At 42.4% G+C, this 16,266-nt stretch overlaps 1 protein-coding gene across 2 annotated transcripts in view; it reads right to left on the reverse strand.

Moving 5' to 3' along the window:
• The window catches only part of MMP24 (matrix metallopeptidase 24), a 79,717-nt gene that overhangs the window by 54,383 nt on the left and 9,068 nt on the right, over nucleotides 1–16,266 (reverse strand). Inside the window, exon 1 of one of the 2 annotated variants that reach the window (XM_072111832.1) lies at nucleotides 11,700–11,769. The exons of the other annotated variant lie outside the window; for it this stretch is intronic. The gene's annotated coding sequence lies outside the window, so the exon portion shown is untranslated. Of the gene's footprint in view, nucleotides 1–11,699; nucleotides 11,770–16,266 lie in introns of those variants that run through there. 2 annotated transcript variants of the gene reach the window in all.

The raw sequence follows: 16,266 nt of genomic DNA on the forward strand, positions 1-16,266 counted from the left end.
CTACATGTAAATGAACCTGGCAGGATTATAGTCAGGGGCGTAACTGCAGCCACAGCAGCCGCTATGGGGCCCACAGTGTGAGGGGGCCCAGGCATCTGGGATATTGGGTGCATACTTTATGTGTGTGTGGTGTGTATATAATGTATATGTGTTTATATGCTGCATGTCTGTATATGGTATTGTGTGTATTTGTTCTGTGTGTATGTATATGTGATGTGTATGTTACTGTAAGTATGTGTGTATATGCTGTATGTATATGTGGTGTGTATACTGTATGTATGTTTACGCTGTATGTCTATATACTGTATATATAGGTATATTAATTTGTGTTTATATGAGTGTGCAATGTGTATACTTTTTTTAAGGGGGAGGTGAGTCCAATTCAAAAATCTGCTATGGGGCCCAAATCTCCTAGTTACACCCCTGACCCCAGAAGTTAGCAAATGTAAAATTACAGGGAGGGTGAGAGCATACCAGGACAAAGAGTGAGAAAAACACAGAAAAAAAATTACAGAATACAGCTACAGAAATGGAGATGAATAATGCACAAAGCAAAGTAAAGGGCACAAGACAAAGTCCTCGAGAGATGTAGCTGGTATTGTGAAGGCACAAAAGGCAGCCTACATGAAATAATGATACACTGAATTAAAAGAGAACGCTGCTTTCTCATAGACTGCAAACCTCACCAAATGTGCCAAAGCAGAAAGAAAGCTGCTACAAAGACAAGTGGGTGTACACCCGCGCCCTAGCTTCAACACAGGCTTCGGCCTATAAAGTATCTCAATATGAATCACAAAATAACAACCAGTCTCCGCTTTCGGTGTAGATCTGGGTGTCTTGTGAAGACAACGTTACGATCGGTCATAGTTCTTTTCCAGATAGTACAAAGGATCTCTATAGCAACTTGCCACACAAAACCGCCAAATCGGGAAGTGTTTTCCAAAACTGATTCCATACAGCTAAAAGGGGTTCAAGTTTTATTGGTAAACTTGGGGCATGATGAAGGTAAAAACAAAGAAAACTGGACTTCCATTCTACTGGGTTCCTGCCTCTTCCAGGGCTAGGCTCTGATTAGCCCTAATGACTAAAAAAATATAGAAGATGTAATAGAAGAACAAAATGGACTCATTGTTATAAGTCCACTGTATTCCTGAGGTAATATTTCCCCCACCTCTTTCAGCAGTCATACTGGGGAGGTATCTCTGCTCATAACTATGAGTCCACTCTATTCATGAGGAGATATATCCCTTACCTCTTTCAGCTGTTCCACTGGGGAGGTATCTATGCTTATAACTATGAGTCCACTCTATTCATGAGGAGATATATCCCCCACCTCTTTCAGCAGTCATTCTGGGGAGGAATCTCTACTCATAACTATGAGTCTGGTATATTCATGAGGTGAAATGTCCCCCACCTCTTTCAGCAGTCATACTGGGGAGGTATCTCTGCTCATAACTATGAGTACGCTGTATTCATCAATTAGTTTATTGTTTTTATTTAGTTTTTACATTATTATATTGAGGTTTCACATGTAACATGTTTATCTAAACAGATCATTTTTACCCTGTCCTTACACAGTCATACAGAAGGGACGACTCCTCTAAACTGTGCCCCATGAGAGTTACAATTGAATCTTTCTGCTCTATAATGAAGGGGTGAAACTATTTATCACACAAGAACAAGCCTTCAAGTCTCCAAGGAGTTAAGAGAAGGAATTATATAATAAGCGGCATCTTCAGTCTCACTCAGAGAATGACAAGAAGATGAAATTCTACTGCCAAGAAATCAATGATAATCTCTTTGGGGGAATACTGGAAGCGCAATCTGCCTTCTTAATGTTTACCTATTTTACTAATGAAGGAGCCATAATTATTCCGAAAAATAAATGAGTGCAGTTCAGCTAGATAATGGATAGAAACTAATACCTGTACATAACATGCACAGGACCTGATTGCTCTGTAAGGTGCGTCGGAAATGCAAGGTCAATATGGGAGCCCCATTCAAAAATACACCCACACCCCTTTCATATCCCCTTTAAGGGCTGAAATTAGATAAGGTCTATATATCACATAATTACAACATGCATCTATCACCCCAAATATCTCAAAACAATGGGCTCCCTGATGAGATGATTAAGGGCCTCAGATATGGAATTTGCATGCACAGATTATGGAGGATTGGAGCATTTTTTGGATAGGTGAAAGGTATGCACCAATAGGAACCAATAGGCACCAATTGCACAGCTCTGCTCTTTGTGTTCCGGAATCATCTGATTGCTGGACCCTCAGCCATCTGATACTGATGACTCGGGATGAGAGGACCCATTCGGGTGTGTTGAGTTCAGCCAAACCTTGGTGTTTGAGAAAGGGAATGGTAACACCTGGTTGTCAATGTATTTATATACTTCTAGGCTATGGAATCCCCCAGAGGACCAGGGTAAGAAAAAGAATAAAACAAATACTAACATACAACTTGGTTTCCATGTCACTCTGGTACTTTCATTTTACAATAGACTTCACTTCCTATGTTAATGAAAATATTCACGGATAAGCCCTTTGAAGGAAATCTACCATCAAAATCTATCATGATAAACCAGGGACATTACTCATATATCCAGGCACCGTGACTGTGGTAATCTTCTTATATTTTGCTATCCATGGCCTCCCTTCATCTGAAATCGACTTTTATAATTATTCTAATGAACCAGAAGGGCTCTGGGGGATGGGGGGTATTACCAGAGATTCTCCATGGTTCATCTTCACGGGCTACTACAGTGCCCCCTGCTCCCTTAGCACTTCCCCTTCCCTCTTCCAGCTGTAATCGCAATTGGAGGAGGAAGTGCTCTTGCACAGTGTAACAGCCTGTGAAGCTGCAGTAGGGAGGAGCTCTGATAACACACTCTTAGTATAATTTTATAAGTTGGTTATAGAAGGAAGGAGGCCATGGACAACAAATATAAGAATATTACCACAGTTACGGTGCCTGGATCTATAAGTAAGTGTCCCTGGTTTAAAATGATGGATTCTGATGATAGAAAGGCAAAATGCTGAACTTGTAAAAAAGTTGCTCATGTTGTTATTTCATTGGAAACACTAGTACTGAACTAGACATGTCAGCGGAGGTGACAGATTCTCTTTAATACTACTAAAACATCCGGAGATGTGGATTTGTCATGGAAAGAGGATATTTTCTATAATACACATGAAGTGACGGATAACAGCAGTGACGGGTAAGAGGAAGGAGGACTAAGACCTTGTCCTGGATAAGGTCTTTGAAAGTCTATGGCCTTTTAATTGGGTTTTGATCTATATATCTAGTGACCTTGGGAGATTTGTAGAAACAGATTTTCCAAAGAATTATCACATGACATAAATTCCTCGGCTAAAGTGAGTGGATTATAATCCTGCACTTTCTCGGACATGTATTACCAGTTGTGTATCGCAGTACATCTGTTTCTATGTATCACATTTTCTTCCAGGGTTTTCTTCTTTGTTTTTAGCAACCATGGACTTTATCTTGTTAGACATCTATATATTTATTTTATTGCTCCGGGATACAAAACACAGAGCAGGTCTCTGGATAGGACGAATTCTATAGGGAGAGCGCTGAGGAGCTCCATGGGGTGTCATCATGGGACTATAAATATACAGATACAAAGTGCACAAGATGAGGAAGGACAACGCATAAGGTCACATTTACACAGGACACATCGGGGCTCATTTACTAAGGGTTCGCGGAGCGCATTTTCGTCGGCTTTCCCAGCGATTTCTGTTTTTGTGCCGCATTTAACAGGGGATCTTGGCACATGCGATCAGATTTTGCGCATCGGCGCCGGCTTGCACACGACACAAATCGGAGGCGGCCGTTGGACAACCCGACGGATTCGAACTACGCGCGGGATTTAACATTTCAAATTGTGCCGCAAGACACGCACTTACAAGCACCAGGAAGAAGAAGGTGAACTCTGGCGGACCTCGGCGGGGAAGCGACGGATGCAGGAACTCGGGTGCACGAGCTACGGACTTCTTCTTCGTCGGAGCGTCCGGATCGGGGATTGTTGTGAAAATCCCATTCATTTGCATTGTATTGTGATCGGCAGTTATCTGCACTAAAAATCAACAAATCTGCCCAGTGTGAATAAAGGCTAAAAGCAGACACAACCATACAAGTAGGAAGTAACACTATTTATGGTCATTATCTAAAGTGCATTGTGTATTTTAGCAATTTTGCCCTCTCCTGTTCCCGATCTCTAATCCTCAGTTGTGTAAGTGCTGGCGGGTGAAGACAAGTTACTATGATGTCTCCCTTATACTGCACACAAAAAGGGGAGAAACTGGCACAAAACTCATCCCATATCTCATTAAGGACTGATTCACATTCCCATGCTGTGCAGTGTCCTGATTCACAAACCTTCACCAGTGTCCAGTGGGGGACTCCATGCATCATATTGGTCCCTGCTTCCCCATGGAACAGCAGCACCCTGGGGCACCCAAGGGAGTGTGAATCTGTTCTAAGAAACATTAGCAGGGTCATAGGACATTATAAAGAAGAACTTACCTAAAGTAACATGAAAAAAGCACTTGGGGTAAGGACATTATAAAGAAGTACTTACCTAAAGTAACATGAAAAAAGCACTTGGGGTAAGGAAATTATAAAGAAGAACTTACCTAAAGTAACATGAAAAAAGCACTTGGGGTAAGATAGCAACTTTCTATTTAGCTCCAGTTTTTGTATGTACCTTACATACTCAGCTCCTGCTTACTCCCTTCTCCATAGATTTGAATGTAATTTGTTAACATTGTCAGCTGCAGTAACATCTCTCTAGCAAAATGGATTAGGCAAAAAATTTAATAAGGAGAAGGAAAAGAACCTGCATGTCGAAAGAGCTTATAGGTAGAGAAAGGAGGGCTTATATAGAAATATACATGCATACAGATGTTGTGTTAAGGGCACGTCTTTGATGCTTAAACCTGAAATTATGCTGTTCAGAAAAAAGTCCCACGCAGAGTTATCCACGTGGGACTTTTCTCTACTTACCCCCAGCACTCGCAGATCCAGGCTGGTGTAGATTTCAAGTAAAACCTGCACCACCCTGTGCCCCCTCAGCTATTCATGTAAATGGCCCCCACTACATTTCCTCAGCAGTGGCCGCTATAGATGTGTATACACGGCTTTCCCCAGTGGAAGCAGCTGATTCAATGTAAGAGCCCTTTAAGAAAACAGTATCCAGCGTGGATTACTACAAAATTTTCTAAACCCAAATGTCACAGCTACCATATGGTCTCGATACTCCTACAAGATGACACCTCTACAACATCTTGAGAAATGTTTCAAAACCTCAGTAGAGAAATTAGACAGAATTTTAACATCTCGTCTGCTAATGTAACTTATTGCTTCCATCTAATTAAACCTGATCCCTCCATAGCAGGGTCAGAAGCTTCAACTTCAAAGGGCGACTTCTAACACCTCGAATCTGGAGCCGCAGCGGGTGACCCCACTGCCGACTATTAAAATGCAAATACATATTGGAAATATAGACTATAAAGATGTGTCAGAGAGAGTCCATGGACACTGAGCCCTCCTCCTACAATAATGGGGACCTCACACTGCGCTGCAGCCGCTCCTGTAAGGAAACATCTCATGGGTTTCACATAAATATGTAAAGATAACATTTCCAGAGAAAAAATGAGGGAGCTTCATATTCTGTGTAAAATATATTCCACGATGACTCTTTTATGCCTTGTTTAATTGCAAGTGTTGTATTTGACCCCCATGCACTGCTTAAAGGGATTGTCAGGGACTGTCCATTTAAAGGGGCTGTATGTTTGCATGCTGTCCCCTATCAACATGATGGGGAATAGCAAGCTGATTGATGGGGGTCCGACTGGTGGGACCTATCATGGAAACAGGACCCCAAGCAATCTAGAGAAGAGGGGTCCCATTCTGACTATTTGAGAAGTAAGTTATGCATGTGTCCTGCTGTTCCATTCAAAAGTATAAAAGTGACGGAAATGGCTCATCACTGGGCTCTGCTATCTATGAGAGTGCTGGATATAGACGATCGCTGTGCTCAGTAATTTCCAGCACTTTTGTACTAATGAAAGAAGAGGCAGGACATATGCCCAACCAGCCATAAGGGAGAAAGGGACCCCCCGTTCTCCAAGTTGCTGGGGGTCCTTTCTCATTATTAGTGGATGGTCCCAGCAGTCTCTTATCCTGTGTATAGGGGATAACATACAATCTTGGTACAACTCCTTTAAGGTGCACTTATCCCCTATCCATAGATAATGAGGCGATACATAGGACGGAAACTCTCTTTATGTGCCCCATATAAGATGCAGGTGGATACTCAACTTGTGCTCCATTCACTTCTATGAGTCCTCCAAGACAGACACCCTGTAAGCTGTCCCAGTAATGCCATAGTAGTCACTGGGGACTTACTCTGCCTTCTCTGACATTTATTCGGTAGAGAAGGAATGTATTTAGCTACAACACCTCCAGTTTTGAGCTGACACAGGGCGGATGAGGGCATAAACACAACACCCCGTCCAGCCATATTTAATTATGGTCTCCGTCAAAAAATCAGCTATAGCTGAAATCTCCACCAAATCAGACCCTGTCTAAACATGTCCTACCTCCCCTCTCCCAAATGCTGTCACCTGCACATTCAGCAGATTGTAAGTACAGGCAGTCCCCGGGTTATATACAAGAAAGGGTCTGTAGGTTTGTTCTTATGTTGAATTCGGAACTGTATATTTTATCATTGTAATCCCAGCCAGAACTTTTTTGGTCTCTGTGACAATTGGATTTTAAAAATGTTGGGTTGTCATAAGAATCAATATTAACACTAAAGCTTCATTACAGAGACCTGTGATAACTGTTGTAGCTGATAATTGTAGCCTAGGACTAAAGTACAATAAATTACCAACATCCAGAGGTCCATTTGTAACTAGGGGTCGTATGTAAGTCGAGTGTTCTTAAGTAGGGGACCGTCTGTATTTATAGAGGAAATCATTCCCAGCCATAAAAGTTTCCAACAGATCCTTAAGTTTATTTGTGTTGATGTGTGTTCAGCATGGAATCAACCTTAGGCTACATTCACATTAACGTGTGTCCGGCATATCGTAGCATGGTGGGCACACGTTGGCACCGCTCAAGCCCGCCCCTCTCCATAGCAATATATGGCGCACTGCGTCGTATTCCGGAGAAGGATAGGACATGTCCTATGTTTCTCATGGCTCCTTCTCCTCCTTTATTTTCACTCCATTCCTGGTTTGGGCATCAAAAACTGCATCTGAAAAACTGAACGTGTGGACGCACCCTTAAAGGCTGCAGGTAGAGTCACTTTAGACCCTTTGGTGTTATTGTAAGTAGAAACATGGATTTGGTGTCATATTAAAGATAAGAATCTCATCTTTGAGATTGCATCAGGTTTGTGGTTCTGTGATTTAGAAATCAGAGATACAGAATGATACAAGTATATTTCCCATTCTATGAAATAGAGTAATAGCCGCATACGCATCAGATGACCACAGATGGCCATGTCATGTGGATAAGTGCCTCCTCAATATTGCGGACGAGACAAGCGCCCAATCTTCATGGTTTTGTAGTGATGTCTAGCAGCAGCTTTATCTCCTCTCCCAGTTGAGCTTATTCGGCTGAGCGTGCATGTGTATGGGGGTGATAGCTGTTCTCATCAGTTCTAACTGCATTTTTTTCACACCTTACACTTCCAGTGGAACAAGATCTATAATAAAACCTCATTATATCATATCTTTGAAGGGCTGAATTGCAATACCAGACATGGCCTACGTACAAGGGGGGCACTGTTCCCAGAAAAAGTATCTATTTTCCTCTTCAGCCCATATAACACAGTATATAGTACTAGACCTACTCCACCAACCTCAATGAGCAATCTCTGCAGCCACCACGTGGCATTACACATCGTGCCAACACAGTTAAACACTTGATACTATTTTAGGTCGAGCCATTCATAAAAAGGTAAAAAGCTGTGAGGCTGTAAACACACACAAAGCTGAATGATGGATGATTCATAGATGATAGTGTAGTCATCCAGCTGTTACTTCCAACACCTGGAGCTGGCTTTGTGTGCAGGGGCGGATAACAAGTCACTTACACCAATTCCCAGCTGAAGTGCAGGTGGCAGAGGCTACAGAGATGTGTTCTGGCCTATCACCATGGCGTATGGCGTCAGATTATCGGGATGGGGTGGAACCAAAACTCCCAGCATGCATTCCACCAAAACAAAAGCCATCAGAGAGACCCAGAACGATCTATAGGGGCAGGTTGGATTTATAGGCGTCTTCTTTGTTTTCTGCCATGTCGGCTATGCTTGTACATCCCAGATAATCGTATCTCCGCGCCCGCTCCGTGTGCACATTGTCATCTTGACAGGATGATTACAGCTTTGCTCAGAACTATTTCATAGATGTCACGGCCAGAAGACGATTTCTCCTTTCCAAGGAGATTTCCTCCTACATTTCAGAGTCAGTCTACTGTGAGTCCTTTAACAAGGTTGCAGCTTCTATCCTCCAGTCATTCAGTCCTTCGACAAAATCAACTAAAACTTCAAAGGGACGGTTCACTTTTGCTAAAAATGATTAACAACAGGTTTTCTGTGTTGTTGTAACCAGCTCTTATGGAGATGTGGATGTTTCCATGTTAACAGACTACAAACAAATGCTGTGTAGTCAGCTCCGCCTTTATACTGCATTTATTTCATCCCTTCTTCTTACTCCTATACACTAAGAGAGACCATATGGATACAAATATCATTGCTAGAGTAGCTTACACATTGGGGGTTATTTATCAGGGCTTCTATGCCCAGAAGCCCAGAGAATAATAGCAAATGCCAGCGATCGTCTAGCACTTCCCCCTTTATGCTAGCTCTCTGCCAAAAGGGTATGGAGGGGCATAAAAAGGGGGTTAGGCCGGCAGCGAAGTAAGCTGGCGCGGGGCCCGTGCTTGCGCACAAGCTGATGCGTTGCTTGCAAACTTTCAAAGGTGAAAGTTCACATGCTGCAGAAAATTTCTACGCCAGATAGTACCAGAGGGCCTGTGACATTATCATAAGCCGGTGAACAAGAGGCGGTGTATGATGAATGATCCCCAGCGTTCGTAGTCTGTTACTACAGAGACATATAAGGGTTTATAACGACTACAATGTTTCTGCTCTGTTACTATAGAGACTCATCTTGGATTTCTATCTATATATTTATGATATTTGATGTCTTGGTGTTACAGAAATAAAGCTTTGACTTTACAGGAAATGAAATGTGTGAAATTTCCAATAGATTTTTTTCTGTATCAATTCCTCCTGATTTTCTAGATCATTACTTGCTGTAATTCTATAGGAAGCTTCACTGTTTACCTCTTGTTTATAGAAATCTGTCCCTGGTCATGTGATGTCACACAGGTGCACAGCTCCTTATATCCCTGTTCATGTCATGTAACACAGGGGCACAGCTCCTTAGATCACTGGTCATGAGATGTCACACAGGTGATGGCTCATTATATCATTGGTCATGTGATGTCACACGGGGGTACAGTTCGTTATAACACTAGTCATGTGATGTCACACAGGTGCACAACTCCTGTGATGTCTCACCCAGGTGCACGGCTTATTATATCACTGGTCATGTGATGTCACACAAGTGCACAGCTCGTTGTATCCCTGGTCATGTGATGTCACACAGGTGCACGGCTTGTTATTGCCCTGGTAATGTGATGTCACATAGGTGCACTGCTCGTTATATCCCTGGTCATGTGACGCCACATAGGTGCTCGGCTCGTTATAGCCCTGGTCATGTCATGTCACACAGGTGCACAACTCGTTATATCCCTGGTCATGTGAAGCCACATAGGAGCTCGGCTCGTTATAGCCCTGGTCATGTCATGTCACACAGGTGCACAGCTCTTTATATCCCTGGTCATGTCATGTCACACAGGTGCACAGCTCTTTATATCCTTGGTCATGTGATGTCACACAGGTGCACAACTCGTTATATCCCTGGTTATGTGAAGTCACACAAGTGCGTGGCTCATTAGAATCACTAATAGTAATCAGAGCTGTGTGATATACCGAGCCGTGCACCATCACATGGCCAGGGACTAGTGTTTATCTACTGGAAGAAAACAATGAAGCCACCTATAGAATGACAGCAAGCAGAGATCTAGAAAACTGTAAGGATTTAATACACACTTCAATATATTAGAAAAACTGGATAACTTTTCATTATACAAACAATAACATTTATGTGCTGGATAGTATAACCCCATTGTCTTCCACCAAGTATTTCCAATGCTATAAGATACCCCAGAATATGAAATATCAGCCATAACACCTACAATACTGGGAATCCTGTATACCCTTAGTGCTAAGCCTTCATTAAGCAATGTACACAATAAAGGAGAAGTTTCTATTTTAATTATTAGTGTACTATCCCCATTCTACTAAGCAAAGTAAACAGTGAAGCTCAATGGGCTCATTCGGATATTTCTTGGATGGCAGAATAAACATAATTAAAGGGGTTTCTCCAGGGCTAGCAAATAAAGCTCATTTAAAGGAACACAAGATGCAATGTGTAATGTACTGAGTATCTAGATTCAGTTCCATGGGGAGGATGAGGTTGGCTCACATATATATTGTTTTTGTATGTGGAATACTTACATTGATCCCTATGTATATACAGAATATTCCCTGAATTTGATCTGAACAGAGACTTAATATAATATATTCTCCACTGGAAGCAGTCATCCTAAAGAAGAATATGGTAGCAATATAAAGTGTACACACATTACAATATGTAATGGTGTTTTTTTTGGAACGAATAACAAGATGTAAAAAGAAAGGACAGATATGGAGCTTCAGCCGTAAAGATAGACCCACCTACTTGCTGAACCTACCCTATACAGTAGTCACCAACTGGTTGACGTTCCCTTCCTGCACCAAAGTGAAAACACAAAGACAAAATACAGGATGAACACAGAAAAATAGGCATACAAATATTGATCAAAGCCAAAAGGATAATGCAGTACAGAATCAAGAGACAAGTGGATAGTCAGAAAACAAGCAAAGGTCATAAGATCAAAAATACAGAAATCCAGAAATTTCTAGCAAGCTCCAAAGAAGCTTTATAGCAAGCACTAGTAAGTGGGCAGACAATACTCTTATAAGTCCCGATCCAAAACTCTTATAAGTCCCGATCCAAAACTCTTATGAGTCCCGATCCAGAAAGCGATATGACCGGCAACTTGACGTCTACACAAACCAGACTAGCAGGGGAGGAATGTGAGAGGATGAGCTATCTATCCATCACATCTAGCTTAACCATGTGCAGCCCACAAAAAGTAAACAGGAAACACACGGGTGTGATAGAAACCAATTAAGACACCCAGGAGTGAAATGAGGCAGTGTTCAGACTAATGTGGCGCAGAATGCAAATAAAGTACGAAATCACAGTCAGCAGCTCATCTTTTGGCGTAATTTATGGACAGTGGATGGCATTGAAAGCCACAGATGCAACACGATAAGTCCATAATATGGATCTATCAGTGCCCACAGAGACGAGGCATGGTAAGACTTGTACCCATCCTTTTCCTTATCTCTTCTTGGCACATGAACAATAAACACATGCCCATTGCATCTTTGAGAATTCTTAAACCTACTATCTCGCTACCTTGTGTTTTCTTATACGCCTTACTTCCTCTGATGGAGCTCAATGCTGCTGTTTCTGATGGATTCTTCTTCTTCCCTAGTGAACAGATAAAATTCTGTAAAAATAGACTTTTCAAGAAGAAAGCAACAGCCTTCTTAAGTCCACTACTTTAATGTCAAGGATCATATATCATTTGAAGTTCTGACATTACCCTGTCTGGAGCGTTATGGGGATTTTCAGAGATGGAGCTTCGGGCCTTACAGAATATGCTAAATTATGTACAAAAACGTGAGATAAAATGCAGAACGATATCTGGAGAGACAGCTACACACCACATTCCACGCCGCAGCATGTGTATAAGAAAAAGTAGCTACGCCATTTTTATCTTCAAAGGTACGCATTGGCAGCAAAGGCTCCGCATGGTACATTCCTATCCAAAAACAATTATATCGGATTTTTAGGAGCCAAACTTGTTAAACATATGTCTATGATTGAGGCACAAATAACAAGAAAGTAAAGAATTATTCACATATCTGTCCAAATTGGAAAAATAGCAAAGTTAGGATTTTTTTCGTTTCATCAGGTAATAAGACGCACCTATAATTAGATGCATAAAAGAGATAAAAAAGTTTTTCCCACTACACAACAAATGGGTAATATTTAGGAGATATAGGAGCCCATTTATCAAGAACAGTGCAGTGTGTACTATGTGCAGTTTGCCTGTATAATGTGCAGGGGGCGCCAGATTCATAAATTAATTAATAAATCTGGCGCCCCCTGCACTGCCCCGACAAAGTGCACCTCTAATATAGGGCATGCAATATATTTCTGTCAAACTTTGCATAATAAATGAGTATCGCAACACAACTTTCGGTTACAAAATTTGTGAGGCGTGAAGTATAGTGCAGTCGCGACACAAAAGAGTCACACCACCTATGCGGCACAGGCACTTCTTAAATACCTGTGCAAGCAGTTTGCACATTAAATAATGTGCAAAGTTCAAAAGAAAACTGGAGCAAGGGCCGTAGTAAATGTGCCCCATAGTCTGATAATATGGCACAAGGTTGTTCCATAATGCCCACTTTTTCTAACATCCCCAAAATAATCCATTACAGTGCCAAACACCGTAGCAGTGTCTCTGTAACCTTGTGCTCCATACTGTCCCAGTAAAATCAACTTCTTTTCCCAGTCGGTGGAAGGGTCAGTTTGCTTGCTTAAAGGGGTTTTCCCGGAAAACAAGTTAGACCCTATTCATAGGGCTGAGTGATGAGCCCCCCACAGATCACAAGAACAGGGAGTCCGATATTCCTTTGTCGGACCCCTCATCACTCCCGAACGAGCAGCAAGGGATCTGACGGATAGTTATGCCCTATCCTTATTTCATGGGAAAACCCCTTTAAGTGCCTGGTTCTGTGCCTACAGCAGGCTGGAAAAAATAAAAGTTTTCTTGGGATAGGTCATCGATATTGTAAATAGTAAATTACTCGTCAGCACTTTTTGGTGGGTCGGTAGAATCCTGTTCACACTAGAAGTTGCGACTGCTTTTCGGTTTGGTCATCATTATGTACAAAGCAGTAAATATTGTACAATGTACTCCAGCTGTTCTTTATACATTTACTATACCCATTATTAACTTTGGGTTACCATGTGTCCAAGAGACTTTTCCCTCCCCCCCGGAGCAGAGCGGCATGTTTACAACGAGAAACCTCTGTTGGATGGTGAGTAACGTTGTTGCTAGCGAAACACTAATATATCATGAAGGAAGAATTTTTTGATTCAGTCCTGTTGCCATGAGGATGAGCTGAAAACAATGTGTGAATTGTCGATGCCGCAATTCATAGCCATCTGGCCCGGAAAGCGTGTGCTCAGACCCACTGTACTATTAAAGGGGTCCTGCCAAATGGACACATCTCTGCCAGCCAATAGTATATGGTGGTGGGGACACAGGAAATCATTGTATATAGGCATGGGGGCAAAGGGGGTCATAGTATATAGGTGAGGGGACACAGGGGGTCATAGTATATAGGAGTAGGGGCACAGGGGGTCATAGTATATAGGCATGGAGGCAAAGGGCATCATTGTATATAGGCAAGGGGGCACAGGGGGTCATAGTATATTGGCATGGTAGTATATAGGCATGGAGGCAAATGTGGTCATAGTATATAGGTGAGGGGGCACAGGGGGACATAGTATATAGGCATGGAGGCAAAGGGCATCATTGTATATAGGCAAGGGGGCACAGGGGGTCATAGTATATCGGCATGGTAGTATATAGGCATGGAGGCAAATGTGGTCATAGTATATAGGTGAGGGGGCACAGGGGGACATAGTATATAGGCATGGAGGCAAATGTGGTCATAGTATATAGGTGAGGGGGCACAGGGGGACATAGTACATAGGCATGGAGGCAAATGTGGTCATAGTATATAGGTGAGGGGGCACAGGGGGACATAGTATATAGGCATGGAGGCAAATGTGGTCATAGTATATAGGTGAGGGGGCACAGGGGGACATAGTATATAGGCATGGAGGCAAATGTGGTCATAGTATATAGGTGAGGGGGCACAGGGGGACATAGTATATAGGCATGGAGGCAAAGGGAATCATTATATATAGGCATGGGGCACAGGGGTCATAGTATATAGGCATGGAGGCAAATGTGGTCATAGTATATAGGTGAGGGGGCACTGTGGTCATTGTAGGAACAAGGGAACCGAGGTCAAAAGTATGTACACATTTTGGAAAACTATATAAATGGGGTACAACAATTTGGCAGAAATTGCCAGCACTATAAATGAAATCACAGAAGGATTGAAACTACCAAAGTACAGACTTCATTGCATTGGTGAACTGGATGGATCACATCAACATACATCAGTATAAACATGGCTATTTCTTCTCGGAGGGGCTGGCCATACGTATTACATAACCCCAATACTCCCTTATGTTGGCAGGTGACACTTGGGGTGTCCTTCACCCTCCGTAGGGTGATAGCGGTCTCCAGTGTCTTAGTAAGCAGGTGGCGTCAGCTCGCGCTCGCTGGCCTAATGCTCGCGGCCCGTCTAATGTTTACGTTATATGAAGCTAATGCATTAATCAGAGTCATTTCTTCTGGTAAATGACTTTCCAGCTCGATGCTTTAGGAGCAGGCGCTGATGTCATTATTGATCGGTGATTTCATCTTATTATTGTTTGGAAAGTTTATCCCCAGTAAAAACAGAAAAAACCATCTTGATTTTCGCGTCATTACTAGTGAACTCTCCCTGACAGCCGTGCGAGATAAGGTTACATCACCGGGATCAATATGTTCAGAGCAGAAATTTGATTTGGTCGATAAAACATCACGCGTCGGATCACGGAGAGGATCACTATGAAAGATGCCAAGTAACGGGCGTTTTTCTACAGGTTTGCTTGTTTTTGCCAGATAACAATGGGCAATGAGTTCATTTTTTGGCGCTAAAATGTACTAGCACCCCCCCCCCTCCAAAACCCATCTTGTAATTTTTGTTTAATAAGTTCAAGATGTTTTTTAGAATAAAGACCTGACCCAAATGCAAAAACTCCTACATTTGTGATAAAAATTGCTGTCTGCAGCCACCACTAGGGGGAGCTCCATGAAGCGACCTGAAATCACAGCATGAGCAGGAATCAGGATAAGGCAACCCATTGCTATTTGGGCCCCATGGTAGTAATAATTCCTTTATATACATAGCGCACAAAGAATCTGCAGCTCTGCACAGAGCTGCCAAATCAGTTCCCTGTCCCCATAGGGGCTCACAATCTAATCAACCTACCAGTATGTTTTTGGAGAGAACATATAAACTATTTGCACATGTTGACCTGGATGGGACTTGAACCCAGGACCACAGTGCTGCAAGGCTGTAGTGCTAACCACTGAGCCACCATCTACCTATATGAAAGCTTCCTATAGAATGACAGCAAGCAGAGATCTATAAAACCACGAGGAATTTAAACAAAAAGTATATTGGAAAAGTCTTTTGTTCACTTGAAAAAGGGGTAGAATACTCAGAAACGCGTTGCGTTTTAAAGACCTTGAATAAAAACTTTTAATATAACCATCTCTGAGTGTGCCATTCATTTGGACCACACGATAGACTACCTATATATTAGGTACACCTCAGGACTTTGCTTGAATATTGCTACTTGTGTTATATTTGGTTGCATATTAGTTACAGGTATTAAAGAAATTGACTTACTATGCATATCCCCTCTTCACAGGATTATTGCCTGATTGGCAGGACTCCCAATCACTGAGGGGGTCTTGTATGGCCTGAACCAATAGGCTGGTGTTGTATTAGGCTGGTGTAGATAGCTGAGACACAGCGCTACGCTATCTTTCAGACTGTCCCCCCATTCTCTTTACTGGTGGGGTTCCCAGCAGTCGCACCCCACAATTCATACACCCACTTGTGTATAGGGGATGTGTTTAACTTTGAAGCTGGATACCTAAGACATGTCCAGAGCGATCATAACACGAATATATGGAGCTGCATTGATTCTCCTATTGATTATACATGGAGGAGAGTGGGTAGACCTGCACCCACACACCCACCCCCTATAGCAGGCA

The sequence above is a fragment of the Engystomops pustulosus genome, chromosome 6 (assembly GCF_040894005.1).
Source record: "Engystomops pustulosus chromosome 6, aEngPut4.maternal, whole genome shotgun sequence".
NCBI classification, from domain to species: Eukaryota; Metazoa; Chordata; class Amphibia; order Anura; family Leptodactylidae; genus Engystomops; species Engystomops pustulosus.